Source organism: Crassostrea angulata, chromosome 2, assembly GCF_025612915.1.
Source record: "Crassostrea angulata isolate pt1a10 chromosome 2, ASM2561291v2, whole genome shotgun sequence".
In the NCBI taxonomy this organism is placed as follows: Eukaryota; Metazoa; Mollusca; class Bivalvia; order Ostreida; family Ostreidae; genus Magallana; species Magallana angulata.
In genome coordinates, this window is record NC_069112.1 from 71,259,361 (window position 1) to 71,284,513 (window position 25,153).

Here is a 25,153-nt window from a genome sequence, read left to right on the forward strand (position 1 = left end):
TATATTGGTTTCTGGTGATGCTCATGAAACCCATGCTCATTTAACGATCGCTGAACATTTTTTTTTCCTGGCCGAGATTTAGGCTTCTAAAGCTACATGTAGGTTGCTTTACAGCAGATAACCTTAAAAATTAAAATATGTCAAAGTGTTTGCCATTGTTTATCGTTATAACATATTTCTATCAATCAACACACCTCGGCCGATTCGTATTTCATCTGAGAGTATTGCATATAAGCAATACACTACCACTACCGGTTTGTATCATTCTATAAAAGCTTCGAAGCATACATCTATTTCAAAACTATTATAAACAAGATGTTATTCTTTAATCAGAGATAAAAGAACAGAGGAAATTTAAAAATTAAATGAAAAATGGGTAAAATAAGACTCTATTTTATCTCCCGTAATTTCGCCAAGTCCATTAAGAATCCGCTGACCAGTAGAAATTTTTTAAAACATTGCACTGTTATGTAGAATTTCATTTCTTACAGTCTTCTGTACCCCGAATCAACAGACCAACCGGGACCCGAAAACGAAGCCGATTGTAATATTATAAAAAAACCTGTTGATTAAATTTACAACACAATGCTTGTCACTATTTTACAGAACTTACTTGTTTTTTATAGAAACAATAAAAGGAAAGGTACAAGTAATGCACGATATAATTACTGACTACATACTTTCCTCGTTTATTAAAGATAATGAACCCGAACAATTAAAAAAATTGGAATGTAAAAAATTAATGTTCTCGAAAATATGTCAACCAGATGCTAAAAAGGTGTAAACTTGACATGTAGTTTGACATTTTAAAGTGGTTCAGCAAATTTCATATTATTCCTCAAATGCATCAGGAAAAAAAAGTGTGGAAAACTTAAGTGGGATTGACAGACTGATGGACAGACAGACGGACGGACTAACGGACGCAGAGGAAAGTCCCCTCAGGTGAAACCGGTAGCGGACAAATAAATGTACATTCGAAAATCGGTTCATGTTGTTTTTTTTTTTACAGCAAGATCGATAACTCTTCTCAATAATCAGTTTCATACATTTACGCCCAAGATGACACGCAATAATTCAAACTGTGATATCGAAAGCTACTAACAAAGCAATGACAAAATGATTGCCTAGTTAAAGGTATATTTATTGGATTTTTAAAACAACTATCGCTGAAATCTCACCTATACCAAACACGTGACCTGTTACAAAACAAACAAAAACTTACGATTCTTTACTTGTTTGCGCTGATAAAACAAAACGCAGGGAATACGTAATGCTGGAGTTTGTCAAACCATATATCTATGTTGTTATTCTTCTTTCAATTTCACATTCTTTAATCGATGTTCAATCAAATAAAGGGAATGCACAATCTAGTAACTTTCCGATGTGACGCAGCTTTCTCGACCTTCACCTTCAACGGTTGTTTACACAGTGAATCGTACGATAATTATTTCGAGTAAAACAAACATGTTTGTGTTTGATACGCAAATTACAGATTATCATAAATTAATTTGATTCGTTTTTAAATCAATACAATGATATCTTCACACTTGAAATCTTTACAAACTCTTCATTCAATATGTCCAATGCAATATATGATCCAATATTATGTACGTGTTGTTCGATCATTCATTAACCAATCTCCGACGATTAGACCCGCTTAATATTGCGATTTACGCTTTTACCAGCACAGTCTTCGTTAACTATAATGAGTTTTCATTAATTTTCACCAATAAATTTTTTTACAAAATCTGCATTCAGTGATGTACGGGGTGATTTATGTTCGATTATTCGATTATTTAACAACTAATTTAAATAATTTGCAACGATTAGGCTTTTGCGATTTGAATATGCTTTTACCAAATTTCAGAAACGACTATCAATCGCTTTTTGCTGTTAAATCGGGATCAATGTCTTCCACCTGCTTCGTTTTTCTTTTTATTCCAGCAGAGAAATTGTTCATTTTTCTCAAATTAGAAGCACATATTCAACATTCATGATCAGTCAAATTAAAGAAATCGTTTTAATTCTCACTATAATTAACTATTTACAACCAGGGGTTGGTTTAATGACCAGTATCAATTGTTTACAGTAAGAGTTAGTTTCGTTGAGAATTGTACACTATTTTCTTAAAGCTTACCTGCGGAATAAAAAATTCCGGAAAAATCGATTTTTAAACCCCGATATCTCAGCAATGCGTCGTCCAATTTTAAAAAGAATTTCAGTTTCGTTTTAGGCTTTATAAACTCTATTATATGCAGTTAATGTTATTATTTGCACAAAAAAATGAAATTTTCGATAATTTAAAATCACTTCCGGTTTCAACCGGAAGTCACGAAATGCAATTTTTAGTTGAAATGCCATTAGCAAATCGGTACTTTTACATTCAAAGAAAATTTCAAGTCTTTATGAATAACCATTTAAGAGAAAAGTTGTGGACAAAATCACTTTTTGAAAATTTTGAAAATGACGTAACTAGAAAACGGAAGTGATGTAACTTATGAAAGTTTAATACTTTTGAGGGACAACAATCGTCCATTCTCCCAGAAAATTTCATGCAAATCGGTTGAAAAGTTTTTGAGATATAAAGCCAAAACGGAGTCAGAAGGAAAAACAAGAAGAATAATAATAATAAAAAAAAACAATAGAATAACAAGAGGGTCTTCCGTTGAAAACGGAAGACCCTAACTAGATTCGATCTCGTTGCGAGCAACGAGTGGGTCTTCCATCCAATTTTTGAATAGATAAGATTAAACCTATCAATTCAAAGATAAAATCGTAGATCTAAGCGAAAAAAAGAGAAAAAAATTTTGCGGCACTCGAGGCTTGAACCCGGGTCGCCTGGGCCATGTCCACGACTGTTATAACGACTGAGCTACTCGGACTCTCGCTTCAGGACTTTGACGCTTAATTTCTCGAGAATGCCATGGTCGATTTAAAAACAAATTACATATTATGAATCAGTGAAAGGGTCACTATAAGATGTATAAGTTTCAAAAAAAAATATTAAAAAATAAAAAAGTCGAAAAATTTAATTTTTCAAATTTCCTTCCAATGACGACCGGAAGTGACGGCGGAAATTGTCTTGAGTGTGTTGCACCAGAAAAACGGTAGATCTATCGTCTCTGAAAATGTCAGTTTTATATCTTTACTCATTTTTGAGAAACGTCGCAGACAAAATTCGCTTTTAAAAATCGTTTATCGACGATAACTTCCGAACGGAAGTGAATTTTCAAAAATTGAAAAAAACCTATAAACTTCTGATACAAACGCGTTAGTGTTGAAAATTTGGATGAAATCGATGGAGCCATCTCCAAGAAATCGTCTGCACAAAATCAGCTTGAAAAAAAAGAATAATAACAATAAGAAAAGTGAAAAAGAAACAATAGAATAATAGAAGGGTCTTCCGCTGAAGACGGAAGACCCTAATAAGAAAAGTGAAAAAGAAACAATAGAATAATAGAAGGGTCTTCCGCTGAAGACGGAAGACCCTAATAATAATAATAAGAAAAGTGAAAAAGAAACCGAAGAATAATAGAAGGGTCTTCCGCTGAAGACGGAAGACCCTAATAAGAAAAGTGAAAAAGAAACAATAGAATAATAGAAGGGTCTTCCGCTGAAGACGGAAGACCCTAATAATAAAAGGCTGTTTTTGTCTAAATCTTAAAGGAAGAGTGTTTTTCAACTTGTACTACATTCAAACAACCCCTTTATGTTGAATATTTTAGTTAGAAAATCCAAAAAAAAAAAAATGGAAAGAAAGAAATAGAGAGAAAGAAGAAATCTTAGCTCCGGCGAGGCCATTGCAGGTGTCATAACAGTATTTCAGCAAAGGTTCACGTCAAAACATGGCTGACGCGAAATAATTCCCGAATTTCTCTTTGAATTTGGGGCGTTTCCGCCCGGGAGAGGAGCTGAATTTTTGTATGAGATGAGGAACGATGTGTGAGATGTCTGACTACACAGGTTTGGTAACAGTGCGATGTCATTTGAAATATTGATGCGTGCTTTTGTCTGGAGGGGGGTGAAAAGACCCGAGCTTGATTTTCGTCGTAAATAAATCGAAAGTAGAATTTGGAGGTGTGGATCTCAGATTCGGTTAACGACAATTAGGGGAAGTAAAGTCCTAAAACAATGACTGATGCATTTTACACATGTATTTCAGTGTTGAGATTTTTTTTCGTGTCGTTTATTATTGTGTTTGACTGTTTTATTTCAACAGGATTGATAAAATCATTATAAATGTAGAAATAACGAAATCAGTAACACGTAATTTTATTCGGTAAAAATTTGATGACAGTAATTTCCACAGTTCTAACATTCATAAGTAGTTCAGACGCTATCGTAGATACAGACTAAACGGAAAACAAGAAATATACATGCAACAAAAATATTACGCGGCTGCTTACATCCCTTGTACTATGTAAATTTTAAGTCCTCGTACAGGCTATACTTGCCGCTTGATCTCAGGAATTTCTTCTGAATTAATCAATCCGCTGCATATTTGGCAGATAATAAGAATGGGGTCCGAGGTACATTTACACAAAATTTCATTAGGATTGAGTGAAGGGCTCGGGAGTTAGAATTTTTTTCTACAGTACATGTCAAGCACGCCAATCGAAACTCAAATGTCCAAAAATTCATAACTCTCTTAAAAGTGAACGGATTGGTCTGGTAATTAGTACAGTATTCTAGAATGGTACAAGGTTGAAAATAAAGGTGCAAGATGAAAGATTCAGTCAAATCAGTCCAGAAAAACTTAATGATTTTGTGAATAAGGGGGGGGGGGGGGGGGGTCGGTGCGTGTAGTGTGTAAATTTTATTTCCGCGTATAGGCTATAAGCGCCGTTTGATTCTTCTTAATTGTTCAATCCGCTGCATATTTGACAGACAATAAGAATGGGGACCGAGGTTTATATTCACGAATTTTCATTAGAATTGAGTGAAGGACTCGGGAGTTAGATTTTTTTTTGTACAGTACATGTCAAACGCGACGATTGAAACTCAAATGCCAAAAAGTTCATAACTCTGTTGATAATGAACGAATTGGTCTGGTAATTAGTACAATAATCTAGAATGATACTAAGTTGATATTAAAGGTCCAAGATCAAAGATCAAGTAAAATCGGGTCAGAAAAACTAAATGATTTTATGAATGGGGGGGGGGGGGGGGGTCGGTCAGTGACTTCTATATTAAACGGAGAATATTAACTTCTAAATATCACATATTACACATTTTTTTAACAAAATACATATGTTAGAACAATGTATAAGCGTTGTTTTAAAGATGTAACTTTTGATTTTTTTCAACATCTTAACTTTATTTCAGTATGAATACATAGCTATGGATCTCAATACTCAAATACGGGGAAAAGCGATATTATTGTAACTTCTTTTACTAAATCAAAACAGAAAAGAACAGAATCCATCATTTTAAAGATTAAAAAATCAGATCTAAGCACAAAAAGAGGGGGAAAGAAATTCGGCACTCGGGGCTCGAACCCGGGTCGCCTAGGCACATGACCACGACTCTAACGACTGAGCTACTCGGACTCTCGCTTCAGGACTTTGATGCCTAATATCTCGAGAACGCGTTGATCGATTTTTAAACAAAATACATATTCTGAATCAGTAAAAGGGTCACTATAAGATGTAAAAATCTCAAAGAAAAATATAAAAAAATAAAAAATTCGAAAAATTCATTTTTTCCAATTTCTTTCCGGTGACGACCAGAAGTGACGGCGGACATTCTCTTGACCGAGGTGCACCAGAAAAACGGTAGATCAATCATCTCTGAAATTTTCAGCCCTGTATCTTTGCTCGTTTTTGAGAAACCTGACAGACAAAATTGAGTTTTTCAAATCGTAAACGGACGATAACTTCCGACCGGAAGCGTATTTTCTAAAACGGATAAAAAACAATCAACTTCAGATAAAATCGCGTTAATCCTGAAAATTTGAATGAAATCGACTGAGCCATCTCCGAAAAATAGTCTGCACAAAATCGGTAAGAAAAAAAAAAGAATAATAATAAGAAAAGTGAAAAAGAAACAATAGAATAATAGAAGGGTCTTCCGCTGAAGACGGAAGACCCTAATAATAACTAGAGCAAAGCTCGTTGCAAAGCAACGAGTGGGTCTTCCGTTCATGCCGGAAGTAAAGCTGGGGATCCTGTAAGAAGCTCTTAAACCAATAACACAGTAACTAAAATAAAAAGATGAAAAAATCGAATTATTCCTGGTACGACTTAACAAAATCCGGATGATTTTAAGTACGAATTAACAAAAACCTTTTTGATTTCTAGAACGACTTAACAAAAAAATTCGGAATGTGTTCAAGTACGACTTAACAATTATTTTTTGTACCAATCGCAACTTCTCGGGCCTTTCCGGCAAGCTCGGAAAAACACCTCGAATGTATTAACATCCGGATGTTAGAATTTTATACAAAATGGAGTTGCTTCCCATTAAAATAAGTATTGGCTTGACAGTGTTTGTATGTCGCTTCTGTGATATATTTTAGTATATATCGTTTACTTTAATGAAGTATAGCTCACATCTCAACAGATCGTAAAATGTGTTACATTTATATCAAGTTTTATAAAAAGGGGGGTTGTCATGGACGCCTAGATAATACATTCGAGGTGTTTTTCCGAGCTTGCCGGAAAGGCCCGAGAAGCTGCGATTGTTTTTGTACGAGTTTATTTTACTTTGAACATTACGCTATTTTTTAAACCATGGACGCCGAAACGAAATTTCCGGAAAAATCAATTTTTAAACCCCGATATCTCTATAATGCATCGTCCGATCTTAAAACGGATTCCAGTTTTAAATTAAGCTTAATAAAAGCTTGTTTGTAGCTTTATGAATAATATCAAATTATTGATCAGAAAAGAGTTATTATAAAACCACTTAGAAGCCCTTCTGGCCCTTAATTTGAGGGGTCAGCCCCATTTTCTTGTTATCAAATAAAAGGTACCGCTAATATAAACAAATATAAACGAATCGTAAACCTTTCTCGAGATATCTTAACAACTGTGTTTTAGGGGCTGACCCTTTAACCCCTTACCGGGGCCACTAACAACAAAATGTTTGGTATCATATTGTTAAGAACATTATTTTTAACAACTTCTGTTATACATTGCTTTTCAAAATAATTCACCTTTTCCAGATATTAATGATCAAAATTTTGAATTCTGGCCCCTTAAAACCCCTAATTACGTAATATATGACTTAGGTATGATAATTTATAGATGAACAGCTGTACAATGAACATTTTTGCTTCTATAATTATTAACAAATTATTGTTCAGTAAAAAGTTATTGTAAGAAAACATTAGAGCCCTCTTGGCCCCTAATTTGAGGGGCCAGCCCTTTATTATTGATATCAAATTAAAGGTCTAACAAATATAAACATATTTTGTTCTAAAAGTATTCACGAAATGTTAATCGTTCTTGAGATATATGTACAAATGTGTTTTAGGGGCTGACCCTTTAACTCCTAAATGGGGTCATAAACAAAAACATTTAAGGTAGCATACTGTACAAAACATTATTTTGAGCAACTTTTGTTCTATATTGCTTTTAAAAATATTTCTCCTTTTTCAGATATTAATGATCAAAGTTTTGAACTTCTGGCCCCTTGAAACTTCTAATTACGTAACATATGACTTAGGTATGGTACTGTATAGATAAACAGCCTAACAATAAACATTTCTGCTTCTATAATTAATAACAAATTATTATTCAGTAAAGAGTTATTGTAAGAAGACTTTACAGCCCTTTGGGCCCCTAATTTGAGGGGCCAGCCCCTTTTTCCTGATATTAAACAAAAGCCCGTGCAAATTGTAACAACTTTTGCTTTACATGTCTTAACAAAATATTTATACATCAAAAGATATCACAGAAAATGTGCAAACATTTCGTGAAAAAATTTTGGTGCCAATTTTCAGGTTCAGGCGAGCTTTGAGGCCTTTACAAATTTTCATGATTGGAAGCATGGGGGTACATCTACATACATTCATCTACAATCCCTGAAAATTTAAAGTTTCTATCTTATTTAGTTTTGGAGTAGATGCGTGGACAAAATGACCCTTAAAAATTTACAAAATCGTCAATATCTGAAACCGGAAGTGACGTCATCAATTAAAAATTTTATAATATGTAGCGCCGATCATGCTTTATCCGTCCTGAAAATTTTGTGCGAATCGGTTGGATAGTTTTTGAGAAATAGGGCTCCAAAAAAGTCAGAAAAAGAAAAAAAAGAATAACAAGAACGGAAATGACGTCATCAAAATAAAAAAATGTATATTAAGTTCGGATTAATATCTATTAGATCTGAAAGTTTCACGAAAATCGGTTCAGCCATTTTCGAGAAATCGCCTGCACAAATTTTGTAAGAAAAAAAATAATAATAATAGGGAAAAAGAAACCGAACGAAAACAATAAGGTCTTCCGTTGGAAAACGGAAGACCTTAATAAAGAAAAAGAAACCGTAGAATAACAAGAGGGTCTTCCGTTGGAAACGGAAGACCCTAATAATAACTAGACACGATCTCGTTGCGAGCAACGAGGAGGTCTTCCGTCCGATTTTTAGAATATGGAATGACCTTACTCTTGACCTTCATCAGCGAAACGTATCCGGAAAAGGAGGCGGGATCTATGAGTAATGGGTGAAAGACTATCTATCCCTTTGGTGTCCCTTATTTGAGGGATCAGCTCCTATTCATTCATTTTAATCAAAAGGTATTTTTGTGTACCACTAATAAGTATTTAGAAATTGGTTACCGTTTTTGAGATATCTGGGAAAAATCGTTTTGATATCCGGTCCTTATACTCCTTTTAGGGTCCAGATAAAAACAATATATGGTTGTACATTGTTAAGCTCAATATTTTGAGCATCTTTTGTTAAATATTGCTTTCCAAAGTTTTCCTCCATTTTGAGATATTGAGCATCAAAGCCTTAGACTTCTGGCCCCTTAAAATCCCTAATTACATAACATAAGAGTAAATGATTGCCATATACAGGTACATTACATTAGAATGAACGTAATCGCTTCTATAACGTATCACAAAATATTTAACAGTAAAACGTTATCATTAAAATACTTTAGAGCCCCCTCAGCCCCTTATTAGAAGGGCCAGCACCTTTTTCATGATTTCAAATGAAAGCTCTTGTCAATTCAAACACTTTTTGTTCAACAAGTAATTACAAATTTTGTACGTTCTTGAGATATTTTGAGAGGGTCGTGTTAGGGGCCAACCCTGTAACTCCTTTTAGGGACCGCATAACAAAGAAATTATAGTTGATTATTGTTAAGCTCAATATTTTAAGCATCTTTTGTTCAATATTGCTTATCCAAATGTTTCTTCATTTTGAGATATTAAGCATTAAAGTTTTGGACTTCTGGCCCCTTAAAATCCCTAATTACGTAACATAGGAGTAAATGATTGCCATGTATAGGTAAATAACCTTAGAATGAACATAATTGCTTCTATAACGCATCAAAAAATATTTCACGGTAAAAGGTTATCATTAAAAGACTTTAGAGCCCCCTCAGCCCCTTATTTTAAGGGCCAGCCCCTTTTTAATGATTTCAAATGAAAGCTCTTGTTAATTCAAACACATTTTGTTCAAAAAGTGTTTACAAATTTTGTACCGTTCTCGAGATATCTGGAGAGGGTCGTTTTAGGGGCCGACCCTGTAACTCCTTTTAGGGACCGCATAACAAGGAAATTATGGTTTCAGATTGTTAAGCTCAATATTTTGAGCATCTTTTGTTCAATATTGCTTATCCAAATGTTTCTTCATTTTGAGATATTAAGCATTAAAGTTTTGGACTTCTGGCCCCTTAAAATCCCTAATTTCGTAACATAGGAGTAAATGATTGCCATAATTAGGTTAATAACCTTAGAATGAACATAATTGCTTCTATAACGCATCACAAAATATTTCACGGTAAAAAGTTATCATTTAAAGACTTTAGAGCCCCCTCAGCCCCTAATTTGAAGGGCCAACCCCTTTTTCTTGATTTCAAATGAAAGCTCTTGTCAATTCAAACACATTTTGTTCAAAAAGTGTTTACAAATTTTGTACCGTTCTCGAGATATCTGGAGAGGGTCGTTTTAGGGGCCGACCCTGTAACTCCTTTTAGGGACCGCATAACAAGGAAATTATGGTTTCAGATTGTTAAGCTCAATATTTTGAGCATCTTTTGTTCAATATTGCTTATCCAAATGTTTCTTTATTTTGAGATATTGAACATCAAAGTTTTGGACTTCTGGCCCCTTAAAATCCCTAATTTCGTAACATAGGAGTAAATGATTGCCATAATTAGGTTAATAACCTAAGATTAAACATAATTGCTTCTATAACGCATCACAAAATATTTCACGGTAAAAAGTTATCATTTAAAGACTTTAGAGCCCCCTCAGCCCCTAATTTGAAGGGCCAGCCCCTTTTTCATGATCTGAAATGAAAGCTCTTGATTTAATTAAGTTTTTTTGTTCTACATGTTTTAACAAAATGCTTTCAAGAAAAGAGATATTTAAAGAAAACCAAGAAAAATCATGACGCCTTTTTAATCTTAATTTTCAAGCTCGGGCGAGCTTCGGCCCTCTTTGAGATAAAGATGATTAATGACCATTAGACACTATTTCAGTCTTTCGTCTATCAGCCCTGAAAAGTTCAACATCATATCTTTAATAGTAAACGAGGAGTTCTCCGCACAAAATACCCCTATAAAAACTGATAAATCCACGATATCTCAAGACAGGAAGTGACGTCATCAACAAAAAAATTTTCCAACAAGGTTCAGACCAATACCTATCAGAATTGAAAATTTGACGTAAATCGATTGAGCCGTTTCCGAGAAATCGCGTGCACAAAATCGGTAAGAAAAAAAAAATAATAATAACTAGAGCAGAGCTCGTGGCAAAGCCCCGAGTAGGTCTTCCGTTGTTGCTGCGAGTTGAAAATATATGTTATATGGTGTCAAACGATTATAATGACTATTCTTTCAGTTCTACTTTTGTTATAAAAACGTGTTGTGATTGAAAGCCTGTATATAAAACGTGTTTTGAAAAAAGAAAGGAAGAAAATATTTTAGGAAAACTATTTGTCGAGCAGAGTTTATGTAATCGTTTCAAACATTCTTTAAAAAATGAGATGTTTAATGGCAAGCTAAATTTTCAAAGGGTAGCAAGCATTGTTATAAACAGTATGTACTCGTGATTCATGTCAGGAAGTGTATTTCTTTTTTAAACTAAACCCGCAAAACACGTAAACTTTTCTCAAAGATAACTTCTATATTAAGATATTTCTAAATTTTTTGAAGACTATGTGCAAGTTTAGAATTGCGTGCTGACAAAATTTACAGACCCTAAAACGTACTACTACACCAAAAAGGCGTGCGGCCTACGTGCGAGAAACGTTTCGTGTAAACCTTTTAGAGTTTCATGTAAACCGTTTAGCGTTTCGGGCAAAGCGTGCGAGAACCGTGTGAAATGTTCATCAGATTTCATTCGGAACTCTCTGACAAGTTAATTGTTTCAAAATGGCGCCCGTGTTTTACATTACTTTAACAAAATTGAACGAATTTTTAACAAACAAAAGAAAGGTATATGTATTAAAAGACGACTAGTTACAGAGTAAATGTATATTTAACGTTTTCATGCGATGTTTCAGTACTGAAACAATATTAAAATTCGCTATACAAAAAAATATTAAATACAGTTAGTGAAACATGATTTCTATTGGAACAAACCTTAATAAACTTTAACTTGCACGATTATGTTTTGATAGGCATGTACTTTTATTATTTATTTACATCGATAACTCCTACTGATAACTCTTACTGAGACCATTCGGCTGTGTACAAACAGCACACATAACCTCGGACATCGGGTGAGACCTGCACCTGGCTGAACCTGTCAATCAAACTCTGTGTATTTGTTTTCATTGGATGGTCAGGCGTCTCTCTTTTGTCAAAAGCCAATGGAAAATTAATGACTTCAAGGTAATCGGAATCAGTATTTGATGAAGCACACAATTTAAATGATAGAAAGTTTATTAATTATTTGAACAAAATTAAATGTAAACATAGAGAGGAAATAAAAAAAAATTATTATTATGGGAATCTATACGCATGGTACTCAATTCAAATAGATTATATTATGATTTTATTATTTTATGTAGTAAAATCACCCTTCCAACTGTTACTCAATTACATAACAATTGATGACCTGGGGCTATAAATGTTCTGAGCTGTGTGCGCTGAAGCGACACAAGATTCTCGGTCGCATGCGGCAATTGAATTAACACAGACTGGCCGAATAAACAAAGGGGTGGGAAAGTGAAACAAAATGTTACACATAAGAAGAATCCACCAAAAATGATTTTCGACAGATCTTATTATCTTTTCTCCAATTAAAAAAAAATCCAGCGCGAGCACCTGTCAGCGGGGCGGGAGGAAAGGGGAGGGGGGGGGGGCAGCAATGAGTTCGCATCCACAATGAAACTATAGAAGTGATTAATATGTGACCGATAGAATCTAATCTATAAAGTTGTTTAAACTCATGTGAATATTTTTTAAAATAATAATCGAATGCCTCAATTCAGGGCATTCCTTTATCGTGCTAGCCCCTACCGCAAACATGGAACTTCGATTACAATTTGATTTCATGTTTAAACAACCTTGTACGCTATCGTATAAATCAACGCTTAATCAACTGTACAAGTAAAATCAATTTATATTTTCGTCTTAAACCAATATAATAGTTGAAAACATAATAAAATATAGTTGTGTCCGTGCAAAATATGAAACATAAACGCGTCGTAAGGTACATGTAGAAGAATACGAACCGACGGCGGATCACTTATCCACTCGCGCCGGATCTCCTCAGCCATGTGCGAGGGATGATCATCATTTAAAGGTTTAATATTTGAAGGGGGGGTGTTGATTTAAAACATTAATTGTACAGTTTTTAAAGTACTTTAATTACCTGAACAAACGAACCATTAGTTTATGTCTAACGATTTTTTCGATTTGGAGTAATATCGTTCATTAATATTCATTTACACTCAAATATTTAATTAAATATATATACAAGTAGGACAAACTTTTATAACATAAAATTAAAACAGTTCTTGTATATACGGCTATATTAACTCAAACACGTTCATATGCATGTAAGTGTAAGTCGCGGTGTGCGAATCTTGTGTATTAAATAACCGCTTACCGCTAGGTAATGCAGCCGCGGCTGATCTCCTCGGCCGTGGACGAAGAATAGATTACGTACAGGTACAACGCACAGAAACGCACAGCTCAGAACCAAGGAAGATTTGAAAAGTTTGCAGTATAATGACCTTACTCTATCAAATAGAAGTTATATATTTTAAACTTAAACCCCACAATTGATCTATGTCTATTATTGCTTTAGAGAATGACATTTCTTTTATTAATTAAATGAACTATTTCTTACTTGACATCCACTCGTTTAATCCACAAAAGATTTTGTGTAATCAAAACTAAAACAATTCTTGAGTTCGCGGCTAAATAAAGTCATATATGAGAGACGCAACTCTCGTGTATTAGATAACCGCTGACCGCTAGGTAGTCCAGCCGAGAGCATGGTAACCGATTTTCTCGGCCGCGGGCAAGGGAGAGCTTACGTAATGGTACACACACACATGCAGCTCTGATTCAAGGTAGATTTTAAATGCATGGAGTTAATAACTAAAATGTAATGCACAGAGTTTTTTAATTCCAAATTTTGTGGTTTACTAGAAAAGAAAAAGAATGTTTTGTTTTCCAATTGCCGTTTTTAATGATTGTGCACTATAAGAACTTAACAACAATGACTTAAACTCCTAAAGGAAAAGCTTATACTCCAACAACAACAAACATTCTTATGAATTAATGCCTCCTGTATAAACCAGCATACTTTCTGCGGCAACTTTATGCCAGTTGTACGCACAAAGACTTTCGTTAACTTGTCAAATGAAAACAGGTACATGTCAACATGTAAAGCTTTTTACACTCATACTACACAAATCACTTACAAAATAACATTGTTACGACCTTTATGAGATCCCAACAAGCAACTTTTCCAGCGACAGCCATATCAAAATCCTAACCGTTTTTGAGTTATTAAGCAAATTTTTTTAGAGGCTATTGGCCCTTAATTTAAGGGGCCAGCCCTTTTTTATTGGTGTTAAATGAAAGCCCTTGATTTTCTGCACAACTTTTATTCTACATGTCTTTACAAAATATTTTTCGTTAAAAAGATATAAAGGAAAATATGTCTAAATTTTTGCACTTTTTGGAATCCTGTTTTTTGACCCCCTACCTTTTCCTAAATAAAAAACGTAATCTAAAAACAAAAACTAATGTGCACCACTACAATGTCTCTGCTATTCAAATTCGTTGGATTCCCATTCCCTGCTATCATAGTCTCGGAGCCTTTGTCTGGAAACCAAAGGCCCTAAAAAAATTTAAAAGGGGAATAACTCGTTACCGGAAAGGGAATTCTAACTTTTATGAATTGATGAAGATAGTGTTTTGTAAAATCCATTAGCCCTGAAAATTTGAGCAAAAACCGTTCAGAAATGAGCACGATATGAAGCCTCAAAGTTCGCGTCTAGGAAGAAAAAAAAAAAAAAAGAAAAATAAGAATAATCTTAACCAGCACAATAATAGAAAGGTCTTCCGTTGGAAACGGAAGACCTTAATAATAATAGGGAAAAAGAAACCTAAGAAAAACAATAAGGTCTTCCGTTGGAAACGGAAGACCTTAATAATAGGGAAAAAGAAACCTAAGAAAAACAATAAGGTCTTCCGTTGGAAACGGAAGACCTTAATAAGAAAGAAAAAACCTAACAATCACTATAAGGTCTTCCGTTGGAAACGGAAGACCTTAAAAAGGCCCGTTGTTGATTGATACAAATAAATACAGGTTTTGTCATTTAAAATCATAATTGATACACAATATGCTTATAAGGTGTAATGATTTTAAACTTGATGATTGAATTTCAGTGAAACAACGACGAGGACAGGGAAGATCTGGCAAGAATGACTCCTCGTCTTCCTCTTTCTGTCTCTCCTCCTCCTTCTCCTCAAAGGAGATGGCCACTACTGAAGGCAGGAGGGATGACAAACAGACACCTGTTGATTTAGGTGTGTATAGAAATTAGATTAGGATTGGTTTGCAGTGTATTGTAGAACATAGTGATGAAGTTGATTACTTAACTACATGTAATTTATATTTTGACTTGTAGCACACAGTATAACGAATATGGACATATGTAGCACAGAGTGGGGCGAAAAAGATGTAACAAGGAAGAATGCACAGAAGAAGGTGATACTTTTGGTATCTTGTAAAATGTACGTTGTAAAATGTGTACACAAAATGTTGCCAATTGTACCATGCAAAATCCGAATATTTTTGTAAAATGAGTTGCTGTACTTGAAGGCTTATGAGTGTTGCTAAAATTCATGAAATGATTTTTAATGATTATCATTAGTTAGAGGGGTGTCTCTTGTTGAAATTCATATGCAATATGTAGGCCCCTTATGTTAGGTACATGAGAATCAGAAGTAATTTGCAAAACCTGCGGCTGTGCTGACTTTACACAGGTAAAATAACACGAAAAGTAGGTGTATGGAACATTGTAAACTATACACCGGTAAGTTTTTGACATGTGATAGTGCAACATGCACGCGGTACGGAAGGTCAACCCTCTGCAGGGAATTCGCTAGGGGAGGTCCAAAAAGCTGAAAAATCATGAAAAATTAGCAAAATATGAAAGGGTCAAAATCTCATAAAAACCCGTATGTAGAGAATTTTACATGTTTTGACTAGTAATGTTCTTCAGAAATTGGTGATTGGCCTTATAAAGAATGAATTAAAGGTATTTGTGCTGAATGGGAACAGAGGAAATTCTAGTTACAGAGTTCCGAAGACATGCACCCCTTGGCTACAATAAATTGTATCAAAAAAGCTGTCCCCTGCCACCTAAAATGTCGCTACATCTTTGTCACTTCGTACGCAAGTACGGAGTTACTGCGAGAATTCGATGCAACATTTGACGTCAGAAATAGATATCTGTATTTACTTCTTTTAAAGTCTGCAAAGTAATAAAAGCTTGAATTTATAAACGACCAATTCAGCATTTTAAGAGATAAACGTGTATACAAGACACAGACATTGCTTCACGTTTCATATAATTTCTTCGATGCCAAATAACAGGGACGCATATCTCTGTCCGATAGTAACCTGAACATATCGAATTAATAAATGTTAGCTAGTTTTAAATGTTTAAGAATTTATACTTTAAAAATAACTCCGAGTGGTTTAACTATAAATGATATAAACTTCATAATGAAATTATTTATTTCCAGATCGTGTTTACATTAATCGTCGAACGAATCGCTCGAATAATGATAACTACGCTCAGTTATATGTGATAAGATAATTTGATAAAAATATGTGACTAAACAGTTCCTCAATCAGTGCATCGACGTTATTTATCGGTTTTAGTGCATAAATATAATAAAATAAAAAATCGAATTGATTACCTGTTTGTTTACGTTATTGTGTTCATTCCGCGTACGATTTGATTTTACCGTAGCACAGGTAAGTAAGTTATCCCGCTCGAAGAATATTCGGTTTTAAGATTAAATTGGTTACTTTGAGTACTACATTAATTTATACAAGCTTATCTTTTAAAAAGATTGGTGAGCTAGCTCTGTAGCCATCATAAAACACAGAAATAAAATTCTAAAACATTGGTTTAAATTTCTGAATCAATTAAATAACAATAGGAAGGCACAGTCTTGTATTGGAATTGTGCTGGCATGCCGAGAAATCCCCAACAAATTCGACAGTGTAAACAGGTCAAGGCAACCTCCGTTTTTGGAGGATAGATTTTATCCTCCGTTTTTGGAGGATAGATGTATGCGCCCCCTGGTGGATCTTTTCAGATGAAGGGCAATTAACTCTGTTTTTACAAAGGGAGTTAACTATGAATAAAATATAATTATTATACTATAAAAATATCACCTTATTTAGCTATTAATAATTATAATTATTGATAATATTTAATAAATATTTAAGTTTAAATAATTGCAGGGCTGATTTTAAAGAAAAATATTTTATGTGAAGACTCTCACATTTTTTTCAATATTGTGGATAATTGATATCTATAAATGGTATCATTTTGATTAATAAAATTTAACAATGTCTTTTTGTGTGAAGGGATTAAATTTAAATGATATTCTAATTAAGTAAGAGCTACAAAGTTCCTAAGGTATATGCAAACATTTACTTTGTACATGTACAATATAGCAGATCAAGATATTTATTGTGTGTCTCTAAACGTGAATGAACTAATTAATGTTTTAATGAGTAATAAACATCACTATTTTGTGATTTTTATTAAATGAAACATGTAAATAGTCTATGTCATTTGTAAAACTGAACACAGGAAGTACACACTTTCAAAGCATATTGTGAAAATACTATACATAGAATTTCAAATCGCCGCATACAATCATTAGTTTATTCCCTTAACTTTAATTCCCATATGGTCTGGTGCTTGCATTTTCTCATTAAAGATATGCACGAAGCCTTTGAAATATACCCATGCTATCCTCCAAAAATGGAGGATAATTTCACCCACAATGCAAAGTGACTTTCCATATATGGTAAAAATCAGCAGCCATCTTGAAATTGAGCTATCCTCCAAAAACGGAGGTTGCCTAGACCTGGTAAAGGAGCCGTTATAAATTAGTGATCGCAATTAAGATAAGGAATGGCTACTCCGTGCGCTCAGCAGGGACTCTGTCGTTACTATAGCGATATGACTCTCTTATCAGAGAAACGATGCTGTAAAATGACCCAAAGTCTGTTTAAGAGCATCAAATACAAAACGTAGGTAAACAAGGAAAGACATGAAACGAAGAGTAAAAAAACCAGAAAGGTACGGGGAATGGGAAGAGAAAATCGATTTTAGAGGAGAGAAGAAAGAGAATGCGGTAATTAAATTAGATATTCTTTATCCGTTTAAAATATTTTAAAACATTTGATGAAATATTGAAGTTTGATAGTGTCATTTTAAGACTTCTGTTTTTAACACAAGCAGATAACGATCGACAAATATACATTATTTGAGCGTAATGAATTTTCATACTTTATCATATACAGAGACTGTGGGAAGTTGAAGATGTGCTGGAAATTCGGGGAGAAGGCGAGGAGGAACGTTTTCTTGTAAAGTGGAAAAATTGGGACGGTCCGGCTTCATGGATTGACACAGCAACGAATCCAGAGATATTTGCATTTGTGAGAAAAAAACTCGGCCAACCCTCATTCCTGCACACTGAACAAAACGTTACTAAATCTACATGCTCATGGGCAGGAGTTTCCGCTTGAAGTTCTCTCTTTAAAACAGTCGATTTTCGACATTTTAGGAGACGGAAGACGAACGCCAGATGGTGCAATAGGTCATCAATCCCGAGTTACGGTAAAGGTACCGTTTTCCAAAGAAACATTTGATTGTACTTTCCGTAACAAAGGAATTCCTAATATTGAAAATGATGACAGTGGCAATGTAGATTGTCACATCACAGTGGATGATGTTTCCAAGGTTCTTGGAGAAGACTGGATGGTTAGGGGCTATAAAACCTCAACAGAAACCTTTGTCTCCAAGAGAGAACTAATTCACTTGTGGTGGGGATATAAACCCAGAATAAATTACTGCCACATTGAATGTCAGAGGTATTTTTATTTTTGCAATTTGTAAGTTAATTTGTGTCATTCAATTAAAAAGCCTATTTTTACACAATAAATATATTCACCATATGCAGTTTAATAAATATATTAATCACTACATCATTGTGTTATTAAAAAGTCTATGTTTTTATTTCAAAGATGCCACTGGTTTGGCATTGAAGAGGAAAGGCCTCAACTATGCACTCCAAGTAAGGTGAATGTTCCTGGACCAGCCTGGATACATGTGACCTTCACAAGGTCTCGGAGAAACATCGTCACTGGTGATGTTGCAAGAAAGAGTAAGTGCAGCGTTTGGACAGTTTTATGAACTCTCATTTATATCTTCTTTAGATAGGGACGTCTTTTCCTATCCACTCCTTCCAGATCTACCCACAACATTCTGTTCTCACGTTCAAGAATCTAAAGAACACAAAACGTTAAAGTCAATTTGCATGAAATAGAATTTTTCATATCAAAATACATTTTGAACTAAATTATGAAATAAAATTCAGAAAGAAGATTTTAGATGGATCAAAGGCATTTTCTTCACAAAGTTAAGGTATGTACCTGCTTTGAGATTTTCTGTTTAAATTTTCCACCATTCCTATTGGTACTACCGAAATATGCTTGTCGGTGATCAAAATTTTTCCTCTCAACCTGCGCTATTCCTATATCATGAAGATACTTAAATCTCTCTAGGAATTGAGGGACATGGTAAACTAAAGCTAGAAAATGTAAAACATTTTATTAGTTTATATTCATACTGTCAATGAATTATTCATTGTTTAAAAATTTGTAGTGTTATATAACTACATGATTATAAAGTATAGTGATACAGTTTTTTTTACTATAAGTATATATAATATCATTAAGATGCTTTTACCATGAATATAGGGAATAACATCTTCATCGAATGTCTGTTTTCGAAAGTTGCTCGCCCATTCCATTGCTTCCTTCTGAAAAGTCTCTTCATTTTTGTAGGCAGCTGTCCCAGGAAGACTCCGAAGGCTTTCCATGAGGTCATGAAATGTTTCCCACAATTGTTGTAGAGCCTCAATGTCAAGGTCCTGTTCTTCGTCCTCATCTGAAAATTCGTACGACACTTGAAGTCTGGAGTTCGATTTTTTCTTTATCTGAAATGTGAAGTTGTTATCATTTATACAAAACTGATATTAAGATTGCACTTCATTTTAAAATAATTGTTTTTATAACTGACATTCTTCCTACAATATTTTGAATCAATGTTTACCTATATTTCATGACTATATTATATATGTAATAAATTGTTTTGTTAAACTAATCTATATATTAAACCTTTGTGTTATTTCCAATGGCTTGTTTCAGACGGGACACCAGATCACATTTTTTCCCTTTTTCTCCAGATTTCTGCTGGCCAATTCATCTTTTAGTTGACTAATCGTTAAGCTTTCTATGCTCACATATCTTCGGTCGTTGCGGTTTTCCAGCACATTGTGAAGCTGTAGTTGTTCTATTATTCTCCGGAGGTCATCTCCTACATCAGAAATTCATCAAATTTAAATAACCGTACAAATTTAAGGCTTGATAATTAACATGATTAATTTGTACCAAGTGAAGAACACCAAGACATGTTCTAATACCTGTTGGCTGAGACCACTTTTTTTACTTTTGTGTTCAGTGTGTCGTCTCCTCGTTCTTCCCATATTCGGAAAGAAACTCCTATCCTTTTTAATTCCCTCTGAAGTTTTTCCTCAGCCTTCTGATCAATTGACCAAGTAACTACCTATTAGAAAATTTGTTTGTTTATTTATGAAAAACATTCATACATGTATTTTTATCTGACTCTTTGTTATTCGACTTGGGAATTTAATTTCGTTACCTGGTTAAACAGTTTTAATGAGATACGGATACGAAGGTGAAGATCATCGATAGGCATGTCCATATAATGAATAAATGGACATAAATCTCTGTCTTTGTAGCCCTGCTCCTTTTTCTCTAAAAGGAGCAACTGCTCCTCTGGGGATCTTTGAATGGGCCAAGATGGAACTGTAACAATTTACAACAATTTCATTTTGCAGATATTTCAAATTATTCATTCATTTGAGAAATTACATGTACTTAGGTTTTATATGGTATGCAGTCTTAAACATCATCATGGTCTTGAAAAAAAAACTTACTGCTAAAATCGCATATTTGCCTCTTAGAACAGTGACACCACATGCAAAAATGGTCACACTGTGCTCCATTGATGCCTTTTATCAATGATAATGCCTTCCAATCACATGTCATTATCCTAACAAAAAAAAAAAAATCATTATTCTTGTTTTTTATGAGAAGTACATTAATATATATATATATATATACACATATCAAACAAATTTAAAATACCATTTTATGGAATATTTCTTGCCAGCCAACTCAATTCCATCTGTTTGCAGCATCTGCATTTCTTCAAAAGTCTCAAGCACAAGATTTTCAAGAACTGGACGACTTTCATCCCCTTAAATTTTTAGGAAAGTCTTGTATAAGTACTGTAAATTTGTTGTTCATATTGCAATTACTAAATATACTAATTTTCCATTATTAATTAAATTACAAATGACAAATGCACAACATACCGATATAGAAGAACAGAGAATATTCATCTTCAGGTGACATGCTCAGTTCCTTAATTTCTTTTGGAAGTGAATGCCTTGGTGTGAGAATCTTAAACACACCTCTCACAGAATTGATGTTCTTGGCAATTTTCGCTCCATCGCATGAGAAGCGAAGAAGTAGTGTTTCCTCCTCTGCATATAGTTCTTTGAAGTTTTGTTGCTTCATAACATATTCAATAATATCTGCAGCCTTTCTTCTGGTACAGTCAGCCTTAAAGAACATGAACATTTTAACTTTCTATATATTAAGCCAAAAAACTGTATACAGTATTACATGTAAAACAATTTTCAAGAAAATATAGTTTAATTTCCACTTACTGTGGGATGAGAGAACAACTCAAGGGTTGAATTTAGTCGCTTTCGTTCTTCTTGGATTTTGTTTTTGCTTGGGATTGCCACCATCAGCATGTGAAGTTCATGAAGAGCTTCGTCTGAGATACGGTATTTGTCTTTGATAGCTATCACTCTTTGAACATTTTTTACATCTTGAATTGTTTTGACAGTTTCATCCTCCAATGTCGTATTGTCACGGTCACTGCCTTTCCTTGGAAAAAATGAGAGTTGTGTGCCAGTATCAAACTCTAGTGATACCTTCACTGATTTTACATCTTTATGCATACTTGATGCCGCTTCCTTAAATATCTTTTCATACTCTCTTTTTCTTAACCTCCTTGCTGTTGGTTTTAAATTAGCATAAGGTTTTGCTTCCCTCTGTTTTCTTTGTTTCCCTTTTTCTGGTCGTACTGTTTGTACAGGTAAATTTGCAATATTCTGATCCTGAGTATGAAAAAAAAATGTCAGGTAAAATGGGATATATATATATATATATATATATATATATATATATATATACACACACACACACACACACTTTGCTTATATCTTCAGAATCTCCCTAAAATAACTAAAAGCAAAAATTCATGTATCATATAAAATCAACATTAGTAGTTTGGGTTCCTATCCCAACTGAAGAGTAACTTGATCCGCGCATAAATAAATAGTGCGTCGTTATGAGGATATGTGGATATTAATTGTTCTGTAGGCTTGCAAAGGCACGTTTCAAATAAGACAAATCATAACATAAATGTAGTTATAACGATTATATCATATGATTAATTTCCAACCTGTTCCTGGTAAACTTGGTCATAGTGATCATGGGCTATGGCAGGCCCGGGGCGCGGATTTTCTTCTTGTGCGAGTAATGAAGCTTGTTGACGTTGGTGTTGTTGTTGTCCACAGAAATAGTTCATATAATAGTACAAACGGTGATAATCATTAAAATTCATCTCTAAACGCAAGCATAAATAAAAATATTAGTTTTCCCGACTCTTTCGCTATCGTAATTTCCCACCAAATCTTTCTTTCATAGTATAATCAACGTAAAATGTTTTCTGTCGAATATACTATAGTACCGATGACAGTTAATAGTTATATATATATTTACATATTGAATTTATCTCATCGATTAATTTCTGTTTATAAATATATATACTATTTTTCTAAATAAGATGAAACACGTTATGTTTTATGAACAAATGATGTTTTTCAAAGACCTTCTTTACGGTATTTAGACTTATTATAATATCATTTTAATCTCTAAATACATTCCAGTAAACTATATAAGTATATTGATGCATGGATTCAATGTTTATTAATACACGTATATATAAACATTTTAAACTAATCGTTTGATTATAAATTGTTATAACATAGATGTTTGTCAAACTGTAAATATTTTGTATAATTTTTGTTAGAGATTAAAGTTACCATGTAGTTGATAAACATATGGCGGATAATGTCTTTTTCTAAAGATTGTATTTATTTCTGTAAATATTCTAGGTCAATTTGAATTAAACGTTAAAATGTTTGTGTGGGTAAATCTTGCTATTTGTATAATATCGCCGGCTTAGAGCCTGGATTGAGTCCGATTGACCTACTTCTACGTTTCAACAGCAGAATTATAGCTCGAAAATCTAACGGTACATGGTCACTCGCAGCAAAGCAGCCAGTCTCACGCTGCGCTCTCCTCACTTGTATTTATTGATGCAATTAGCTGAGCTTTACATTTAAACTGCTAAGGATTTCTTGGCATGAGTGGGGTCTAAAATCTTGAGTGGGCTTCACATCGGCAAAGGCATAGCTCTCTGACTGTGCATCAATCGTTATTGTAATTTTAATTTTGAGATGAAATTTTCAAGAACCATTGATACTGTTTTGTAGCAATCGTATCTTCTCGGGCTTTTCCGGCAAGCTCGGAAAACATATCCGATGTTGTTTTCCGAGCTTGAAGGAATTTTAAATAATGCTAGCTATTAATATAATAGCGAGCGAAGCGAGCTCTAAGAACCAGTGTGCGCAGGGAAAAGAACGAGCTAAACCTACTCAAACACAATTTTTTGTCTACGTCCCATAATGCTCTCTAATGTTTTGGTGCTATGGCAAAAATGGCCGACTTTTAACTTGTAATTTACGGTGTCTTAAGGTTTGAAGACACGTTTAGAGTACCGCATATGCTTTGGCGAGACTCAAGAGATTTGTTCGTTGCTTCCATACCTTCGTATTGAGTCGAGATACGTAAAAACAAAGACGAACAGTTATGGATGACGTCACAGTGCTCTCGCGCTATATTTCCCGCGTAAATTTAGAGGTGGATCAAACATCTGTAATGCGTGTACTAGCTATTTCAGTATAGACTGCGATACCTGTCTCATTGACGTATGATTTGTTCTTTTAAGACGGGGTCACGTGTATTGGTTTACTGTCAGCCGAAGTCTCAAACCGGAAGGCACGCGTAGAACATATGAATTGAGTCTACGCGTAAGAAAATAGTGCAGAAAGTGTTCATGCATTTCGGTAAATATGTATTATAAAAACACGTATTAACTCTTTTTAAGTCTTCTGTGTTTAAACAAGATTCTATTTAGAAAATAAACAAATAGTTTTCTTGATCAAAATATTCTTGCTCGGGTTCAAATGTGGAATAAGTTACGTAACTGAATGCACAGTGCCGTTGACGATTCAGTTGGTGTATGAGCTCATTAATCAATAGAACACGTTGTAGTGGAATCGAAATTAAAGTTCCAAAACGCAATGTGCCATTTTGGATAATCATGAATTTTATTCTGACAATCTTTCACCTTAATACTACCAAACTTGATGCACAAGCCAGAAGTTCAAATCGGGACGGGTTATATACAGATGTTTTACAAATTAAATAGGTGTTTCATTGGCTTCCAGTCTACTTGCGGTATGACTGCTGTTCGTCTCTAAAGGAATTTTGTACAAAGAAAATAAAAAACCAAGTCTGAATTTTCCTTCTTGTTCGTTGGCTCTTTAGTTGATTAAACTGAATTTAAATTTTACAATGCATTGTAAGCAAAATCTATAAAAGATTATACATTTTGGAAGACTTATACTTCATATAATACATAAAATCTTATCGATTGAAGAACCAAGTTAAATATTAATGTTCATGTTTTCCGGCTTAGTTGGAATCAGGCTTGGAGTGAATTACATTGTAAAATAATGCTTTACATTACCATTACTTCATGAATTAGGGCATTAAATTACCATTACCATTACTAAATTTCTTGAAGTAATGCATTACATTACCTTTACATGAGTAAAGTATTGCATTACCATTACTTTGTGAAAAGTCAACAAGTTTTAAAAAAGTAATTTAAAAACTAAACAAAGAGTTTTTGTAAATATCTCATAAATAAATGAATGCTTAAAATATTTACAGGTTCGTGTTCA

The 25,153-nt window shown here is 34.0% G+C and overlaps 2 pseudogenes; one reads left to right on the forward strand and one right to left on the reverse strand.

Annotated features, from left to right (window-relative positions):
• Positions 1 to 17,862: 17,862 nt before the first annotated feature.
• LOC128171109 (uncharacterized) lies at positions 17,863 to 20,061 on the forward strand (annotated as a pseudogene).
• Positions 19,040 to 22,918, reverse strand: LOC128171084 (uncharacterized; annotated as a pseudogene).
• Between the last annotated feature and the right edge of the window lie 2,235 nt (positions 22,919 to 25,153).